Below are 20220 nucleotides of genomic sequence, written 5' to 3' on the forward strand. Positions count from 1 at the left end.
GTGCCCCTATTTCCCCAGTTGTATTTGTATTTCTAGAGTATGAGGAAGTACAGGATAGGCAAATAAATAAGAATGACAAGTATAGTGTATACAAGTTGTTGAAGGCATGTTCCTCTCTTTTCATCTCTCTCAGTTCATGGATGAGTTAGTGTTATGCTCGGAGACAGGCATTGTCTGTGTCCCGCTATGACATCATCGTTGTTCATGCAGGGTTGCTTTGAGAGCTTAGCACTGGTTTGTGAATCGCTAGACATGTGTGTGTTTGTGTGTGTGTGAGAGAGAAAAAGATAGAGAAAGAGGAAGAAAATATGTTAATATGTATGTGAATAATTCCAGAGATGTTAAAAATAATAATATTTGTACCTTTTAGAAACTAGAAGGAAGTGTATTAAGTGAAATCACTAATTCTGGGATTGAGCAAGTTCAGTTCAATAAGTTCAATAATTCAGCTCATATATGTTCACACAGCTAACCAGATGCATTCCTTCTGTGATCCCCAAGCCCGTTTGCCCTAATTCAGCTCTGTGTCTGGACTTACACTGCACTTGTCAAAACTGATTGTTATAATTATGTTGAGGCATGATTTAGTGCCTGAGGTGCCCAAGTGAACATTACAGAGCCACAAACCTTGAAAGGAAGAAAAGAATAAAGCATTTGCATATGTTTGTATAATAATTGCTGTCTTTGTTTGATGGCATATCTTTTGTATGTTTTGATGTGTTCATGTACAACACAGTTGAGTGTTCTTAAAATGTCTGTGTGCATCTGTGCATGAGTATTTGTCTCAACTGTGGGGATAATGAAATTTGGGTTGTGCGTGCATGACTGTGTGTGTGTGTGTGTGTGTGTGTGTGTGTTAGAGGGGGCAGAAACCTGAGGCCAGCTCGAGGCTGCGGAGACAAAGGTTGGGCCACGTGAAGAGCAGGCATTTGCTGTCTCAGGTTGCCTGTTTACCTGCGCTTCCTCCCTGCTGAACTTTTGGCCCCTGAAGTACAACCTGTAGCCTCCTGCCTCTCCACACCTTTTCTTCATCCTCCCTCCCTCCTTTCCTTGCTCCTTCACTTCCTCTCCAAGTCCATATCACACTAATTCTCCTTCTCAAAACTTCCATTCGTTCTGTCGCCCTAACCCCCCTGAAGGCGAGCCTCAGGCTTAGACTGTTTGGTTACCTTTCTTTACTCTCTTTCCTTTCCTGCATGTTTCCTTGTTACTTCTCCTCCTCAAAGGCAGTGAGTGTCACTCTTCTCTACTGTGCTTTTGGTGTGTCTCTTTTTCGAGACTAGGTCAGATCCCACCACCCATAACAGTACGCCTTACCCACAGTGGACAAACCTGACTTTCAAGTCCCACTCCTGTATGATATAACCTCAGTTTGGTGTGTGTGTGTGTGTGTGTGTGTGTGTGTGAAAGAGATAGTGAGAGAGATAGAGAGAGAGAAAGCAAGAGCGAGACAGAGAGACAGAAAGGGAAACAAACATGAAGAGGTTTGCGAGGCTCTGGTGTCTGGGTGGGGCCTGAATGCCACCCAGCTGAGCAAACCTGGGGCTGCCACAACAACATTTTCTAGCTTTTCACCTGCTCTCCCGTTCTTTCTCTCGCCTGTTTTCTCTTCTAATCCGCAGTCTCTCTGAGCCCTGCCTCATCGCAGGAAATAGGAGGAGAAATTCACCGGACTATCTATAGTGAGAGAAAGGCCTAGGAACGTAGGTGGATTATTCTCTTTGTTTGCTGTGAATTTGAATAGGGAAAAACAGAATGCAGATGGTATGCTTGGTGTGGTTTGGAGGCAGTGTATCTTTTTCAGCACTAAAGAAGACCAGTTAAGGATGCGGCATGGGCGTTTCAGTGCAAACAAAAGACCGGAACTTTGATGTTGGGTCTGTCTTCAGTGGCATTGCACTATAATATCTAACCTTTTCAAGTTTTGCTGTGGGCCCCTTATTTATTACTATCTAGGAATTTAACTAATATTCCTCTCTTAGTCTTCCCCTCTCTCTCTCTCTCTCTCTCTCTCTCACACACTGTCTCTCTTCCTGGGTGTAGGTTGTTTCCACGTCTCTACAGGTTGAGGCCTGACAGACGTGCCAGACCTGCTACCATGCGGACTCCTCCACCTCAGCCTGCAGACATGGCTTAAGATCACACGCACACACACATACACACATACGTGGAGTTTATGAACTCATTCATGCATCTCCCCTTTGCATGGTTATGATGATAAAGTTATGCCCCCAGTTATACAAACATTATTATAATATTACAAATAGTATTATTTTTCTCCCCCTTCTGAGTGAAAGCTGCATTCTTGGAAATTCTATCTGGCCAGCAACATGAGATATAATGTACACAAATACAGTTCTACTACATAACTGTAACTCACAAGCGTTTGCATTGTTTTGTCACGTGGCTAGCGTATGCATCTCCACAACACTTCAGTGAGTTTCACACACACACACACACACAAATACTGAACATACACACCTCTCTCTCCAACACCCTGGCTAGCACACTGAGGAAAATATTACGGCAGTTACGTCGGCTATAAATCTTCATGCTAGACACCCCATTTCTATCTTTTTTTTCTCTTCCGCCCCCATACTTAATGACACAGAATGTAATGAGTAGTGCGTGCAGAAAGCTGGCGTGGTAACTGTGTGTTAAATACCTGTTGAGGGTGTTCTCCCACAGATAGAGTGGAAAAAAGTGAGAGAAAGAGACAGACAGACAGACAGAGAGAGTGTGTGAAAGAAATTAAGAGGGTGAGAGCAAAACAAAGTGTGTAAAGTAAACTTTAGGTCTCCTAATTGGCCTGATGGTGTATGCTGTACTGCATCATGTGTGTTGAGATATAACTTGTAGACCTTTAGTTATCATATAAAAGTGTGTGTGTGTGTGTGTGTGTTTCTGTGTATATGAATGTGTACATGCGTGTTTGCATGTTTTTGGCCTTTGGGTCTTCCTGTGAGTCACTCCCATAAGGTAAGCCCAGTAAAGCTGTCCTAGTCCTCTCTAATTCCTCATTAGCTCACGGCAGGCTGTCTCAGGGGGATTTGCACTGCCTGTGGTGTGTGTGTGTATATGCGTTAGTTCAGGCTCACGGGATCTGAACGTGAAACACTACAGGGCTTCTTGGTGGGAGGCTGCAACAGGCCAGGTGTGTGTTCACTGCCAGGTGTGTGTATATGCCAGGTTCAGGAGCAGGGGATAAGTATGTCAGCACAATAGTGTGTTAAGCAGCATTCAATTTGGGATTATGCACAGAAAAGAAGAGACAGTGAGAGAGAGTGTGAGAGAGAGAGAGAGAGAGAAATATAGCTCTTTGAATCAGTGCTTCTTCACTTCAGTTTATCAGTTGAATTTCAAAGATAATAATAATAATAATAATAATAATAATAATAATAATTATTATTATTATTATTATTAATCATCATCATCATCATAAATACATAAATACCACCTCCATCACTAATAATAATAATGATGATAATAATAATAATACTATCACACTTTATATGACACAATAAGGATGTATAAATATATAAGAAGCAGAATGTCCTTATTAGTAAAATGAAAAAGGCGTTGATGGTCTGGAGATAGATGGTACATATGAATTTCATAGTGCGAATGTGCCATATAATCTTCGATCAGATGAGCGCAACACAGTTTCAGCGATGTGTTCTAACATTCCCCTCCCGCCACCATCCCCGTGATTACTATCCAACTTGAGGCTTTTCAAATAGGACAAAGGAGAAGGCGAGAGGAGCCACACTTGTGTAGTCTCGCCACTGTTTATTTGATATTACCCTGTTTGTCTTGGGTGTTAAAGTTGGTCAAAGTTTGCTTTTCCTGTTGGTTCTTAACACAGGCCATCAGATCTGGCTTCTCGGCATGACCTTTGTGTTTGACCTGTCTCACAACCTCGGACCACAAACACACTCCAGCCTGACAGACAATGTGATCCTGTTCAGTTCAGATCTGTGATTTATAAACAGATTTTTTCCTTTGTTGTGTTATTGAACAGAATTCTGCATATTATTGTGTCTTAAGTGCACATTGTAGTGTGGCGACTCATTTTAAAGGCATTAAATAACTAACTTTCTCAACACTGTTCAGTAGCTCCTACCAGTGGAATGATCTGATACTGCAGCTCTAAAGACACTGAGCAAGTCTGCTGTATCATTCCACATGATCAGGCACGGATTCTGTATAAGAACACCAGAATTGAAGAGTTTTATTTAATAACAATTTTTCTAGAAGCTATAATACATGATTGTTATATTATTTTGTGTAGTCTAGAATACTTTTATCAGGGCAAGCAATTTGTTGTGAGTCTCTTTATTTTATAAGCCAGCAGTCAAAAGCATAAGGCACACTTTGGACATGAGGTAAATATGAACATAACAGGGACAGATTTTCCCTCGTCAGACGTACCTAGGCTTTGTTTGGGAAAGCGGGCCCTCGTATGAAATTGTAGGCGATTTTTTTTTTTTTCCCCCCCTCTTTTCAGTTTTTCGTCTCTCAGCTTTCGCTTGCTTTGTCAGACCTGTGCCAGTGTTTCCTGATAATTGAGTAATTACGTGTAAGAGATAGCACTCCCACAGTGCTGCGCTCCTAATCGCACCGGCTGGTCTCCACTGCAGATCAGTTGGAGGCTAAACATGCTAGTTTAACATTGCCATGAGTGTCACTTTCGTCTGTATCTGTGTGTGTGTGAGACATCCTGCAACTAACTGCCCCCATTTGTATGCACAACCAATGAGTCCAAGCATAGCCATTTTCAGCTTTTAAAAGATGACCAGCTGTTACATAGCAAGCTCACAGCTGATGATAGGATGATCACTCACAATTTAGATGTTAGTGTTTTTTTGCCTCAGCATCTCTCTTTTGCAGGGAAAAACTGCTAGTGAAGTATGTTTGGTCTGCCAAAAGTGTTTTGTGCTTCAAGCTACAGCTGAAACGTATATTACTTTGAAAGCCTGACAGGCACATACATTTTTGACAGTAATTGACTGTAATGTTCATGTCACTCCAGTGCACCCACAGAGGCAGTTACTCGTCCCCTGTTACTTGTCTAACATCCTCTTATCTCACACAGGCTCCTCATTGTAATCCCCAACACACACACACAAACACACACACAGAGCAAAAGCAGTGAGATTTCTCTCCCGACAGTTAGCTAGCCTACTTTTGAACACACCCCCCAGCACCCACCCCCCGCCCCCACCCCTGGTTGCTTGGAAAATCTGAATCAGGGTTCAGACTCTCAGCCACCAGCGGGGATCTAAATATTCCGTTACGGTATGTGTTTTCATGCAATTGTCCAAAAACAGGACGAAGAGCCGTAAATGATATACCAGTGGAGGCATCATATAATGTAGCAGACCTCCACACACAGTTCTCTGTCTCCTTCTCACTTACAGGTTTTCTCTCCCTCTCACCTCACTAACACACAATAATCTCTCAGGACATCCCTTGATATCCCATAAGAACCCCACCCAGGAGGAAGAGTAACCCGAGAGCCCATTTCTCAGGGTCAGTGTGTATTGTAGGCCAACGGATAACTTTCCTGCGTCTTACCCAGTGACCCAGCAAACACATCCATAAGTTCCCTCATATTAGCCATTAGCCTGACTCCCCACACATGCGCCCGGAAAAACAGTGTTGAGGGCCATTTTCATTCCCCGGGCCGTAATATCCACTGATGTAATGTGAGAGATAGCGATCTTTTATTTGCTGATTTATAAAATGAGGATGTAATATGAGTGAGCTTAAGGGGGAGCTGGGGGGGAGGATGAAGCAGTGTCGCTGGAATCTACAGTGCTTCATACCTTTCGGCTTCATTAAACCAATTTCACGCCGAGCTGAGCTAAGAGAGGAAGCGCGGCGGCTCAGCGGCCACAACAATGGCACCTCGGAGGGACGTGGCAAAAAAGTAAATTAGGTAGCACTTCACAGGCAGCAAATTAAAAACGGAAAGTTGGAGAGGAAAAAAGTTGAGGGCGAGATGATTATGTCTTTATTGTGCCCCTCTCTATTTAAGAAAAAAAATCTCTCCTTTCCATTTGGTGGCCATCTTTGACCCCCACCCCCGTAAGCTGGGCTGATTCGGGGAAATAATGATCTATTACTTGTGCTGTAATTGGTTTCTAAGATGGCTTTGCCAAGAAAGGCTACTCATAGCTTCCGTTTTTTGTCATATAATTTGGTTCTTATCTGTAATATTGTATGTATGAGAAAAATGGAATAAATTAAATGTTAATGTAGGTGTTTACTGTCATTGACCTGATGAGCTAAAGGGTTTCATGCCTGATACTAACAGTCCTGCAGAGACAGCCATCTGCTTTAGGAAAGCTGCTGATCAGCCCAATCGATTAAGATCACGTTTAAGTGTTTTTTTATTTTTCAATTTTTGTTTTAGAACATTGAGTAACCTAGTATTGTTTTGGAGTTGTGTGTATGAAACTGTCTTCAGTGAAACTGTAGTGATGTGACACTGGGAAGTGAGGAAGCAGTACTGTAAACAGTACACAGTCATTAACAGTGTGAAACCAGACACTGACAGTAGTGAGAAGAATGTTCTTTACTCTCTCTCTCTCTCTCTCTCTCTCTCTCTGTCTCTGTCTCTGTCTGTATATGTGTTTGCTCACAAGGGTAAACTGTGTGTTAATGAGTCTATTATTATTTTCATTATGATTTATATCTGTTGCTGAGCTGTACATTGCTAGGATTAGGACAGGGTGCAGCTCAATGTAAGACCGTCCCCAAGCAAGCACATATGAATGGTTAGGGTTAGAGTGAGAAGTGAAGTCCAACAAAATTGTGTCCGTTCTATGAATTTTGTGTGGGACGGGTTTGTGCTCTTTTCTATTTTATTTATTTAATTAATTAATTTTATATAAATCTGTCTCTGTATGGATAGATGAGGTTACATCTCTTTCTACAGTGTCCGTGTGCTTGGATGCTTCATTAAGCAGGCCATTGCCTGTATGCACACACGCTCTCGTACCCTCGCACAATGCCTCGACAGCAGTGAGACTTTAGTGCTAGTGGCCTGCTGGCTTTACGAGGCAGACGGATCCTCCTTGCCATAAAGCCATTAGTCAGGAACAATGGGGGCAGGTGCGAGGCCTTCCTCAAGTGCTCACCTGCACCCTGAGCCCCATTCAGCACGGCCAAAGGGCCTTTCTCTCCTCTAACTCCACTCTCGCTTACTTCACAGATCACTCTACAGTTTCTTTCAGCCTCTCTCTCTCTCTCTCTCTCTCTCTCAACATCTCCTTATATGAGGAGATGAGAAGGATGAGTAGGGAGAAGTTGCAGTCCTGATGGAGATAATCTTTTGTTGTGTTTACTCACAAAGATGTCCAGTAGAAGCTCTGTGTTTCAGGATGATTTAGACAAGTGTGAATGACTGTGGACTGATTTTATAATTATAAAATGTATATATGACTTAAATTCCCCCAAAATGCTCTGAACTCAGCTGACTGTAGTTCTGTGGTTCAGAAAATAAGTGGAAAAGAGATAGAACTAACAGTTCCAATGAGAACTTTAAGGAATGATCAGTCTGTAAATCCTTTCCAATATTTAATATCTAATTTGTCCCACTCATAGTAGTGCCCAGGTTTAATTATTTACTTAGCTTAGCACAGAAATCTCAGCAGATATCTGTCTACACAGATGGAAAGCAACAGTTTGTCCTGCCAATCACAAACTCAATCTAATCTAATAACCAAAGTGCAGGTTACACAGCAAAATCCGGACAAAAGATCTTATACCTGTGTAGTAAAATGTACACTATACATGCAACTATAATGTAAATAAGGTTATTTTCTATTCACAGTAGGAGATTTTGTGTAAATAGACATATGTATGAACTTCAGTGTTGATTTTTTTGTCTATATAGTAACAGCACAAGAGCTGTTCACTTATTTAAGTTCTTTAACTAATAAATAATTATTGTACAATATATATGTATATTGTACAATATATATATATATATATATATATATATATATATATATATATATATATATATATATATATATATATATATATATATGATAATTATTGTATGATATATATGTATATACTGCATATATCCTCATAATATAGGTAATTAAACATTATATAGATCATCAGTAAGAAAACTATTATTGGGTAAATCTGAAGGCAAATACAGTGGGGTTCAAAAGTCTGAAACTGCATAGAAATCTTTTTTTTTTCTTTTAAAGATAGAAATAAATATAAAGTTTTTACAATTTTAAAACAAAGAAAATAAATGTTCAGTAGCTTATATATTCACTGTCCAAGATTCTGCACTATTTCTAGGTCACTATTTAAATTGAAGCAAATTTGTGATATTGACCTTGTTACCTCCTTTGTACAAAATGTCAGATTTTCCTAGAGTCTCTCTCTCCTACTGAGGCACATGTTCAGAAGAAACTGCGATGGTCTAACACAATCTGTATCTGACAGGTTTTACACAAACTTGTGGAGTTCATGCCAGCTCGAGTCCATGCTGTCATTAAAGCAAAGGAGGACATACCAAATGCTAATTCTGAAATTCATGTAAATTCTACTTTCCAGGGTGTAAGATTTCAGTTTTACTCATTTTATTGTGGATAATATAATTTGTAATAAAAAAAAGTTTTAAATTAGAAAATAATGCAAAATCAAAGCACTTTCACTAGTGGTTTATGTGTAACTACACAGGTTTTAGAGACACTTAATATACATTTGGCAGATGATAACTGATGTTTTGATTTGTGTTTTAGACGTATTTGAAAATCAGCATATTATTGTTTTATTGCCTGCTTTCTTTCCATAACCAAAGTTACAGCTTGGGTCAAACGAAATTATTATACCTGTTTATACATAAGTAATACACTAGTTACTTTGTATGTTGCTGCTCGAATTAGAGAGAGTTAATCAGTTAGGCAAACTAGCAAGAAGCAGTGAGTCAGCTGTGTTGTGGGGCACAGAGAGCGAGACAGGTGGACAGCACACAGGCAGTTACTGTATGGGATAGACAACAAGAAGACAGACAGACAGACATGGAGGGAGACAGGCCTGTGGACAGGCAGCAGCAGGGGTAGGAGCCTGAGTGTCCGCTCTGGTGGCAGAGGAACAGATGTGTGGTGAATCTTTAACTTCCCTCACTCCCCACTGTCACTGCATCTGTGCACAGCCCCGCCTGGTCAGTGGAGCCCCCTCCTGTGTGAAAAAAATGAACAATAAGAACCTACCGGTACACTTATTGATCAACGCGGCCCTGGCTGGATTACTGATATTTAATAGTCTGTAGCATCATTAATTCTCAGTGCCTGTTGAATGCCTGCTGGAACTTTTTTCCAGTTTGGTCTGAATCTAATGGAATGTATATTGTTGATCTTTTTTTAAAAATTGATCATGCCTCCTGATGATTGCCCTTAACTAGTCTGAGATAATTATGGGATGATGAACAGATTAAGTGGACTAAATGGCTGGTTCTGTGAGCGATATAATGAAAACACACTTAATACTTAAATTATGATGTGCGTCTGTATTAATATCTTATCCATAAGAATGCAAACTGTTGCTTGGATTAATGTCACAGCCTCATTAGTGTGTGACAGGTATTTAACCATCACGCAGAGTGTAAAAGCTTAAGTATACTGAAGCAGCATCATGTCTGATTGTCCCCTCTCTAACCCCGTATGTGAAATAACAGCTATGTCACTGGCATAATACTCCATAAGTAGCGTTTTATTGTCATTTATGTGATCAGGCCTAATCCCCTTAGACGTCACACAGTAAATAGTAGGGGGAAAGCTATCTCTCCATAGTGCTCTCTTTCTCTCCTGCTCCAGCACCCGTGGTTTATTTTAATTGAAAATTAGCAAAACAAAACAAGGGCAAGAGGCTCCCTGAATGACCCCCCCTTTTCCCTGGGAGCTCCTGGGCCGTTGAATAATGCATATGGGAGAGAGTAAACAGCAGCGGTGGCTCTGGCCCCGGAACAATGGGTCCGCTCTGATTTTATTAGCGAGCTGTCAATCCTCCCCCAGCCTGGGAAGCGTGGGACTGCGGCCAGGAGGCAGCTGCTGACCGCCTCACACTGACCTGCGCACTCAGGCCCAATCCAGCCGGTTGCTTACACACACTGAGCTGAGCTGCATCCTGCATGCCTCCACACACCCCACCTTGACACACACATACACACATGCAATAGTGGCTGACCATATTTCTCTGATATGGCTAACTAGACCTTTACAAAAACTGAATGTTGTAAAGTGATATAATTAGGCTTCAATTATTGGAAATTAGAGCCTAATATAATCTCACATGCCTATACACACCCTTCAAGGACACAAACACACCCATCAACGAATGACTGAGTGATGTTACCTCTAAAGTATACAGCTAAACCTTGTTTTAACCAAAACAACAGAATAAGCAGTTTTACATTGTTAAAGTAGTACACAGGATGCAGAGAACATATTTATAGAATTATTATTAATATGATTTATAATTGGGACATATCGCAATCCTCGCATTCACACTCAATTCTATTTGTGGACTGTGGGATAGTGAAGGGTCACAGAGGACATTTTGAAACTTCTCTACTTCTCTTTCATGCTCTCCTTCAGCTATTGAGATTCCAGTCCTGCTTCTTGGCTTCGGCCCGCAGTTGTTGCCATGCCAACCAGCAAATTGGTTAGCAGGATGAGTAATGATGGGATGTGGTGGAGCTGGAAGGAACCAACAAAGAACTTATTACAGCTGGGTCTTTTCATAGGGCAACCATTGTTGTCAAGTGTACCTGATATTAACCTGCCTCAGTAAGGGCTTCCTATCCTCATGAGCTGTGTGTGTCGGTGTGTCTCTGTGTGTGTGTGTGTGTCTGTGTGTGTAAGTAAGTGTGTACTGCCAGCTATCAGAGAGAGGAGCAATGTTCTGAATGTCCTGATTGCACTTCTTTGCCCTCTCATCAACTTAGCTGTCTTACTGTGAGGTGCATGGAGACACTTTTTTTTAGATTCTGTTTAGACTAAACAGAAAACTGGTTTCTGTTTCACTTTAAAGTACTGGTTCTACTTCCAAACAAACAAGGGACAAATTCACCATAACAGTCTTTCCTATACTAGTTGTCCCACCCTGGATCACCTCTGCAACACTTTGTGAACTTCCTGATCTGACAAGTGCACAGATTTTTAGCTGAGTTGGCCAGAATATACTTTCAGTGAATAAACAATAACTTTTGAGGAAAACATTGAGTCAAATCAGAATGAAAACCACAGATTTTTGTGTACATTTTGATTGTGTACAATCAAGTGTACATTTTACAAGTATATTTGTCAGAAATGGCTGAAAATGTTTGTCAGAAGTGAGATCATTGCTTTCTAGGAACATACTTATACATAGTTTTGAGGATTTAAATTAGGAAACATTTAAACAAAGTTTTTCTTACTTTCTATTACAAATGAAAACATAAATTTATATATGAAAAATAATTAAGGTGGATTTCACTATATCACAGTTCCAGAGTCCTTCAATCCTGAGCCTTGGCTATGTGGGTTATTCTCCATGTCCCTATGGGTTTCCTCTGGGGTTATCTGGTTTCCTCCTGTCTCCAAAAAAACTTGCCAGTAGGTGGATTGGCTGCGCCAAATTGCGATGAGCTGGTGTCCCATCCAGGGTGTATTATCTCCTCACACCCAGTGTTCTGGGGATATTCTCTAGATCCACCATGACCCTGATCAGAATAAAGCTGTTACTGAAGATAAATGAATGAATACATTTTATGTACAGTATAAATTTATGTATAAATCTATATATTTTTAAAACCTACAGTATATAAACAATTTTGTAGCTTTATCCCAATTAGCTGGAAATTTCTCTGTAGGATTTTAGTGACAATAGATCAGCACAGGTGTATTTAAGAATTAGACAGTAATATTGACACTTGAAATGTCACCTTATGAGACAGAACATACTCACCACTGCTGTGTTGCTGGAAAAGTGTTGGACGTCAGTTTGAAATTAGACCCATTATCTTATTTTTTTCAATCAAGGGCTTAGTTTCAGTGCCAAAGGATTTGAAAATATCTTAAGAGATTGTGAGACCTGAGTAATTGATGCACATAGTGCGATTGTGAAAACATACCCACACACACATACATGCATACACTAACATCAAACACCCCTCTGAGTAGGTGAAGAATCCACACCCACCCTTTGCTCCCACTGAGGTGTGAGGGGTGTAAAAATGTTCAGCTACTGGGTCAGGAGTAGAGAGAGAGAGAGATCAGTCATTGACGCAGGATGTTTTAGTATTTAACGTTGGTTTAACAACCTCCTCTGTGCAGACCCCCAGGCAGAAGGGAGATGAGTCAGAGATAGTGGATTGCACCATACCTGCTCCCCTGCCTGACCTATTGTTCTGCTTATCTTTAGCCTGGCCTATCTGCTGACCTGCAGCCTGGGAGGGAGGGGGATATAATACCAAATTCAATGCCTTCAGCTTCATTTAGGAACTCTGGGGAAGTGCTGCGGCTAATTAGTGTGTCAGCATATTGGTGTTAATACAAAAGTGGCTTAGTTTGGGTTCTGGTGTGTGATTGCTAGAGTGAATTCAGTGAAGAGGATGAACTGGAGTTTCTCACCACAGAGCAAAAATGTGCTTTGTGGTGTGCAGTTAAGAGTGTATACATATTATGGTATAGTTTGATAGTAACACGAGTAACTCTATCACTTTTTTGCTTGTAATTTATATGACTACAGATGTAAGTTGAATTACAATTGCAGGAACATTTTAATGAGGTTATTACCTCATCAGGGTTCATCAGGTTATTAAGTGTACATTTTTACCTTCTTATTTCAGCCGCAATAGTTTCTGAGTTTATTATCAGTAGGTGTAGTTAGTGAGCCTTCTCTTTTTAATTCCACATTTTTATGGTTAACAGAGCCTTTTTTTCTTATCCATACAGCTGAAGCTGGTCAGTTCCCCAGCATCATCAGAGTGCCCTTATTGTCCATCAGTCCTCAGTGTCTGGTCATGGGGCAGCCCTGCACCCACACACACTGTTCACCGTGGGAAGCAGCACATCAAGAAGAATTGTGCGTGTTTGGCTCAGGTAACATGGTGGGGGAGGAGCACGGATGGCCGGATGAAGGGACAGAAATAGAGAAAGAGGGACATACAGAGAGAGTGTGTGTGAGAGAGAGAGAGAGAGAGAGAGAGAGAGAGAGAGAGAGTAACCCTGGGGTGGAGGACTTGGAAAGGTGAGCATGAGCCTCTCATGAGGTCTCTTCTATGTGTTTATGTAAGTGTGCATGTTTACCCATATGCATATGTGCATTCATGTTTGTGTTATTGTGTGTGTGTGTGTTTGTGTGTGTGTTTGTGTGTGTGTTTGTGTGTGTGTTTGTGTGTGTGTTTGTGTGTGTGTTTGTGTGTGTGTTTGTGTGTGTGGGTGGGTGGGTGGAATGGGGCATCCCTCGGGAAATAGAACTGTGGGAATATGCGTCCCAAACAGGACTACTGCTCCCAAGGGAGCACCTCTCTTTCCGGAAACTACACACACACACACACACACACACACAGAGAGAGAGAGAGAGAGAGAGAGAGAGAGAGAGAGAAAGGCAAAAAGTGAAGGTTTCATATGTGCCAGGATTCCCTTACATCACTACTTCGATATCACTATTCTGCTTGTACAGTCCAAGACACACACACACACACACACACACACACACACACACACACACACACACACAAAAGGTCAGCAGTGGATCAACAGCCAGTAGCCCCTCTACTCCAGCAACAATATACACTCTTCCCCCTAGAGAGATGAGAGATGGACATGGTGTCACTCAAAGCCCAGCACTGTTTGACAAGCAGATCACTGAAAAGCCTTTTGTGTTAGTGTGTGTGTTCCTATGTGTTTAGGTGTTCAAGCTCTTATCACACTCTGCTTGTACAATCATTATAATGTATTTATCTTTTTTGGAAAAGAACATTATTTATTAAATAATAAATACTATCTAGGCAATTAACTGTCAGACAGTGAAGTTTTTTGGGGGGGATTTTGATTTATTGCACTACTTTATTGGTCTTTTTTTTTTTTTTTTTTGAATGACCTCTATCCACCATGTCTGTATCTAGTGTTCAATAACCACAGACAATTATTTCGAAACATTTTCCTATACTGAGAAAAGTCCCTATAAGTCACTTCTAAAGAGGAACAGGTGAATTCCATCAATAATCTATATATCACTTGAATTCAAAACAACGGTAACATTCTAAAACTAATGTAGGATAAAGAGAGACATGAAAGAGTATCTTACAAAAGCTGTTCTTACAGAAGATTGTAAAATTAAATGGAAAACCAGTGGCTCTTTTATTCACCTGGGGAGATTTTGCTGGCATGATTTGTGTCCACTTGTCCCTTTAGAGAGACGTGTCAGTACAAATTAATACAAAGTTTTTCTGACTGATCACCTTTAATCCTATATTAATTCCTATACTAATGGGAGTGCTCTCTTCCAGGATGACAATGTCATCTACATCCCATCCACAGGACATGAGGGCTTAATGTATGGTTTGATGTGGATGAAAATGGTGTAAATTATATGCTATGGCTTTTAAAGTCACAAGATTTCAACCCAATTGAAACCATATAGGAGAGTTTGGAGTATTATGTTAGACAGTGCTCTCCACTATCATCATCAGAACCATCATCATCAGTCACTATCACCAATTGAAAGAATATCTTTTGGAAGAATGGTGTTATTTGCTCAAGTACAGTTTCAGTGACTTGTAGGATCTGTTCCAAGTCACACTGAAGCTGGTGGCTTGTAGTAGTCCAGCATCTTACTAACACTCTTTATGTTCGTTTTTCCTTCAGTATGTCTGTATGTCGTTTAATACAACTGGACCAAGACAATAAAAGACATTCATTATTACTGTGGACATTCTTTTTATTATTATTTGTGTTGCTGCACATTACTCAGCACACTGGCATGAGTGAAAAACAGTACATTCAGTATGCTGCTAAACTGTTCCTGCTTTACACCTGCTGATTTATAGATTAGATTAAATCTGGGAATGGCAGAGAGGATTAAGTCACTGCTGTTTTCCACGGATCAGAAAAAACACCTTGTCTGCTGTGGCATGAGGCAGAGCCTGAGGGTCAGGGGGTCTTGTTTACCTGAGGCAGGCATTTCCTCTGTGGGCTGATAAGAGCAGGCCAGGGGAAGTGCTCTGTCACAGGTGAGTGGAGAGAGAGAGGGAGAGAGAGAGAGAGAGAGAGAGAGAGAGGCATAAGGAAGCCACCTATGATAACTACTCTTACAAACATCTAAACAAACTAAACCAAGCAAGTGTGTGATCTGTCTTGTATACCTTGATGTATATTAGAGGTAGAATGCATTTTTTTTTTGCAGAAATATGCAAATCGTTAAAAATCCCTTTTGTAACACATTGTACACCTGCAGGTATTCAAAATTACACCAGTGATCAATCAACACAAAAATGCAACCAAACAGGACCAAAACCTGCAACAGAGAAACTCACAGTAGCTAGTATTGGAGTCATGCAATACAAGTTGAGCTTAGATATTTGTACCCACAAGGCACTGCCACAAAGCTGCAAACAGTGGAGGTGCTTTAAGTAAACAGTCCCAGGACAGAGGAGGCTTGGCTGATGGATGGAGGCTGAGTTTGTTTGTTTTTACTCTGGCCTTCCTCTTCCTCCATTACCTGGGCTTGAGCTGTCCTCTGGCCCTCAGGTGCTGAGAGGAGCCGGTCAGCCTGAACGTGTTAACAAGAGAGGATCCCTCTCATCCACTGAAAGACATACATGCTAGCAGCTTGGAGTTTGGCGGTAACAATAAGTCCTGGTTTCTGTATGGTTAAGTCTTTATGTTTGATATCTTGGTAACAATGACTGGATTGGTAACAATATCATGGCCCTCTTGTCATTAGTTTTTATTGCATGTAGTAACTGTATACTGTATGTAAGAGTTTCTTTTGGAGCAGCATCACATGAGCTACACTCAACAGTTCAATATAACATGACTACTACAATGAAATAGAGTAAAAGTTCTGTTTTTAAAAACATACCAGGGCCAGTAAACCCCTATTATCATTCTGAGATTCTTCACCCATGGGCTGTCTGATATATTTTGTACACTTTTCTGGCCTCAAGCTTCAGAATCTAGAAGGCTTCAATCTCCACATTTCTGTATATATACACTTCTGTGTGCCAATTTCCAGCGGAAAAACCTGGGAGCAACAGAACATAATGAGATTGTCAGAGCAAAATATAATCATCAGATTCAAAAATGTTCACAGATCAATGTCATTAAGATTATAAAACTAATGTCAATGTTAGATTTAGTGTTTTATGTTCATGTAAAATTGTGCTTATTTGTTTTATACTGGCATGTTCTTGTATATTAGTTTTTGTTTACTGTTTTGTGAAGCCTGTTTGTTACCTTTGCTTGTTTTTTTTCTCCTGAATTTGCAGTTCTGTGGCTAATCATCAAGCAGATTGCTGTGCTAGTTGCTAATGTTGTGCGAGTTGCTAATAAAAGATCCATTGCACTGTGTTGACAATGCTTCCTGGTCATGCTTCTTCCTCACGGATGCCACAATATTAAATAATTAATAATAATTATTATTTAATATTAAATAATTAATAATATTAAATAGTTATACATTAATATGAAAGATTAAGTAATTAATAATACTACATTTTGTTTGTAGCAGTTAGTGGTTAGTAAATGATATCTTGCATGTTTTCTGACAGGCTACAGGAAAAGATCTGTTCCATGTCAGTCAAGTTGATTGCTGTGATAGGAGACAGTTCTTGGACATATTTAGTAAGTAAATGTACCCGATTCCCTAAATATTAGAAGTCTGGCTTGTGAGACTAGACAAACCCTGGAATTACTGTAGTAATTTTAGATTATCCTTGCATGTGTGTGTTTTTAAATTTACATTTATAGTGAGGGAAATGAACAAAAATCACTTAAGTTGTCCACTAAATATGTTCAAGGCATTGCATCTGGATTATGTTTTGTATATTTAGCTGTGATTTTTTCAGGTGAGAAGCATAGGTGTCTCCCACTCTGTCCCCCACCTCCTGTTCTGTAGACCTCCTCAGAGGTTGTGCACGGCCCCCATTGTGGCCAATCCTAACCTGAAGTACTTTCCAATAAGCAAGCAGAGCGCATCTCAAGCAGCATAGCCCCCACTTCAACCTCCACTTCCCCCCCAAAAAAATCCCATTTTCAGGCCTTGCAGCTGCCCCTGCTCTGCAAGAGCACTTAGCCATGTCATTCTATCTGCCTCTCCAGGCTTAGGGTAGGGGGGTGGCAGTGAAACAGGCACGGTTTTGTGCGCCACTGTCTCTGATACGACTCCAAAAATGAAAATGAGGCCATGGATCTTCATCAGGGAAGGCAGGTGTCCCCAGCCTGGCCCAGGTGAAGATGCAGGGAGGAGTGCAGAGTAGGGAGAAAAGGAGGAGGGGGATCTGGAGGGGCAGCCTTCTATTACAGCCCTTCCCTTCCTACCCCTCACCCCACCCCACCCGACACTTAATTGCCCATGTAATGAGCTGCCGGTGAATGGGCTTGCTTGTGTGGAGGCACTTGAGGAGCCTGTGCATTAGGGGCACCTCCTGCAGCTCCTAATCTCAGAACCCATAGATAGAGAGAGAGAGTTGTGTATGAGGCACAGGGAGAGAGAGAGGCAAAGAGAAAGACGCTCACCTCTCTTAGCATTTTTTCCTGTTTGTATTTTGCCCCCACCACAAGCCCCCTTCTATCTTTGTCTCCTGGTTTGCGGGGTGGAATTGGCAGGGCTTTAAAACCTATGTTAGCCGGACAGGCTTCTAGGCCCCAAGAGGCAGATGAGCACATTGGAGTGTGAGAAGTCTTCATGTGGTAGAACACCTGTTCTGTCTTCACTTCAGTCAAGCTCCTTAGCCAATGTCTTATCAGTCTCCTGAAGAGGAACCACCTGCACAGTGACCTTACACACTTCAGTATGCACTGTGCTGTTGCCATTAATTAAAAAAAATCCAGCTATTGGATGATGCATTGAATTTTGTGTCAGAAGTGAATACAAATAAGATATCAGAGTTTATTTTATGTCAGATGTCTTTCTTGACAGGCTATTACCATCATGCTAGAGGTCATATTTACCACATATTTACATTTATGCAGCACTAATTTACAACCTAACCTAACAGTCAAGAATGCAGCACTTAAGCCCCATTATTGAAAAACATGGATATCAGAGTTTATTTTATGTCAGATGTCTTTCTTGACAGGCTATTACCATCATGCTAGAGGTCATATTTACCATATATTTACATTTTTGCTGCATTAATTAACAACCTAACCTAACAGTCAAGAATGCAGCACTTAAGTCCCATTATTGAAAAACATATGGGTGTAGTCCAGAAATGAGGCGGAAGGCATTTGTCAGAGCTTGGAATCACTTGTGAGTAAACTGACACTCAATACTGCAATGATGCGTGTATAGTCCTGCATTTTCCTCTAAGCATTATCGCCAGTGCCAGTGCCAGCACCCTTCTCACGCTGTTTGCTGTAAAATATTAGCTCCCACAATCCCTCTGCGGGAAGGCTGACAAATAAGATGCTGTTGTTTGGCTCTCACAGAGGGTGCGGGGGTTAATGATTAGTGCTGTTGGGGGTTAACGCATAGAGATAGGGGCTTTCTCCTGTGCCTCAACAGATGTTGGTGGGCCCTTAATGTGGTTATCAGGACGGAGGGTCTTCTCAGAGCTGCTCCACCATTGTGTGCCACTGCATTCCAGGGCTCAGCCACGGCAACCGGGCATCCTGGGAGCACAGCCGGGTGTCCCGCTGCGCCACTGTGGGCCTGAGCACTGACTGCTGAGCCACCCCCCAACACACACACACACACACAAATACACACAGAAACACACACATACACACCACTATATCCCACACACAAACACACACCACTGATCACAAACACCATTCTTTACACCCCCCTTGCCCTCTAACACCCACCACATCTCCCACTCTGTTCCTCAGCCATACTGCCCTTTCCCACACCGCTTTAATGGACCGATGCCTGGGCACAGCTACTGCTAATGACTCACTCTATCTATCTATCTATCTATCTATCTATCTATCTATCTATCTATATCTGTGAAATGTTTTTTATATCTTAACATTATTAACATTATGAAAATAATATAATAACTCCGTATGAAACTATGTTTCATTGGTTATTGTGAATTTTTTTTTTTTATTTGTTAGAAGCTTATTAGAATATCATTATACATGCTTATTATTTACTAAAAGTAGTAGCAATGACAGCTCGTAAAGGATCACTTTGTTAAAACATGAACATTGCATGGTGATACACAATAGGTAATGGTAATAATTTGTTGGCATTTGAATAAAATACTTCAAATAAAGTGATTGGAAAAAAGAAATATTTATTTTTAAAAAATCAGTACTGTTACAATAGGATTTTCATGTAGATTTCAATAAAATTCAGTTTTAAAAAAAAGATTAAATGCATAGATATGTTTAATGTGTCTTACGTGGAAAACCTACACGCTGAATAAGAATTGAAATATGTTTGTCCTGGTTTGTTCCTTTGTATTGGTCTTAGCAGAGAAACCTGTGGATTCATCCATATGACCAACATTCATATGGTGCTGTAAAATGTTTAGTTTAACTCTGCATCCCAGTGAGCGGTCTAATCCTCTCATTTGTAATACATCTAATGCGTCAATTAATATGCCGAGTCTCCCAGTGCCTCTTGTACAGGTGAGTACACCCATCTTTAATTGAATTAATGCACACATAAACTCTTCTCCTGTTTTCAGGACATGCTTTCTTCTGCATCCTCCCCATCACTGGCAGCTGTGGGCTTGTTTGTATACAGATGCGGCGAGCAGCGATGTTAATTACCCTGCAGCTGCACTCCAGGCCTTGGGCTGCAGTTTCTCGCTGCGCCGTCTTTGTGTCTGGGCGCAGAGCGAGGAATGTGGGAACGTGTGGTAATTAAAGTGTTCTGTAACCCAATTAAGCATACTGCCCTGCAGCAGCAGCAGCACAGAACCCAGTGATCAAACTGTCTGAGGGCCAATTGCCACTTCTAGCTATAGCTCTTCATCCAAACTAGCAGGTTTTAAAGACTGGTTCAGAAAACGTTGGTGAGCCTGTT

General features: G+C 41.0%; 1 long non-coding RNA gene across 1 annotated transcript in view; it reads left to right on the top strand.

Moving 5' to 3' along the window:
- Nucleotides 1-13459, top strand: part of LOC113528751 (uncharacterized) — a 42728-nt gene extending 29269 nt beyond the window's left edge. The window contains exon 4 of the long non-coding RNA XR_008302068.1: nt 12969-13459. This is a non-coding gene — a long non-coding RNA (uncharacterized LOC113528751). The remainder of the gene's footprint in view (nt 1-12968) is intronic.
- Nucleotides 13460-20220: the final 6761 nt, after the last annotated feature.

Source organism: Pangasianodon hypophthalmus, chromosome 7 (genome assembly GCF_027358585.1).
Source record: "Pangasianodon hypophthalmus isolate fPanHyp1 chromosome 7, fPanHyp1.pri, whole genome shotgun sequence".
In the NCBI taxonomy this organism is placed as follows: Eukaryota; Metazoa; Chordata; class Actinopteri; order Siluriformes; family Pangasiidae; genus Pangasianodon; species Pangasianodon hypophthalmus.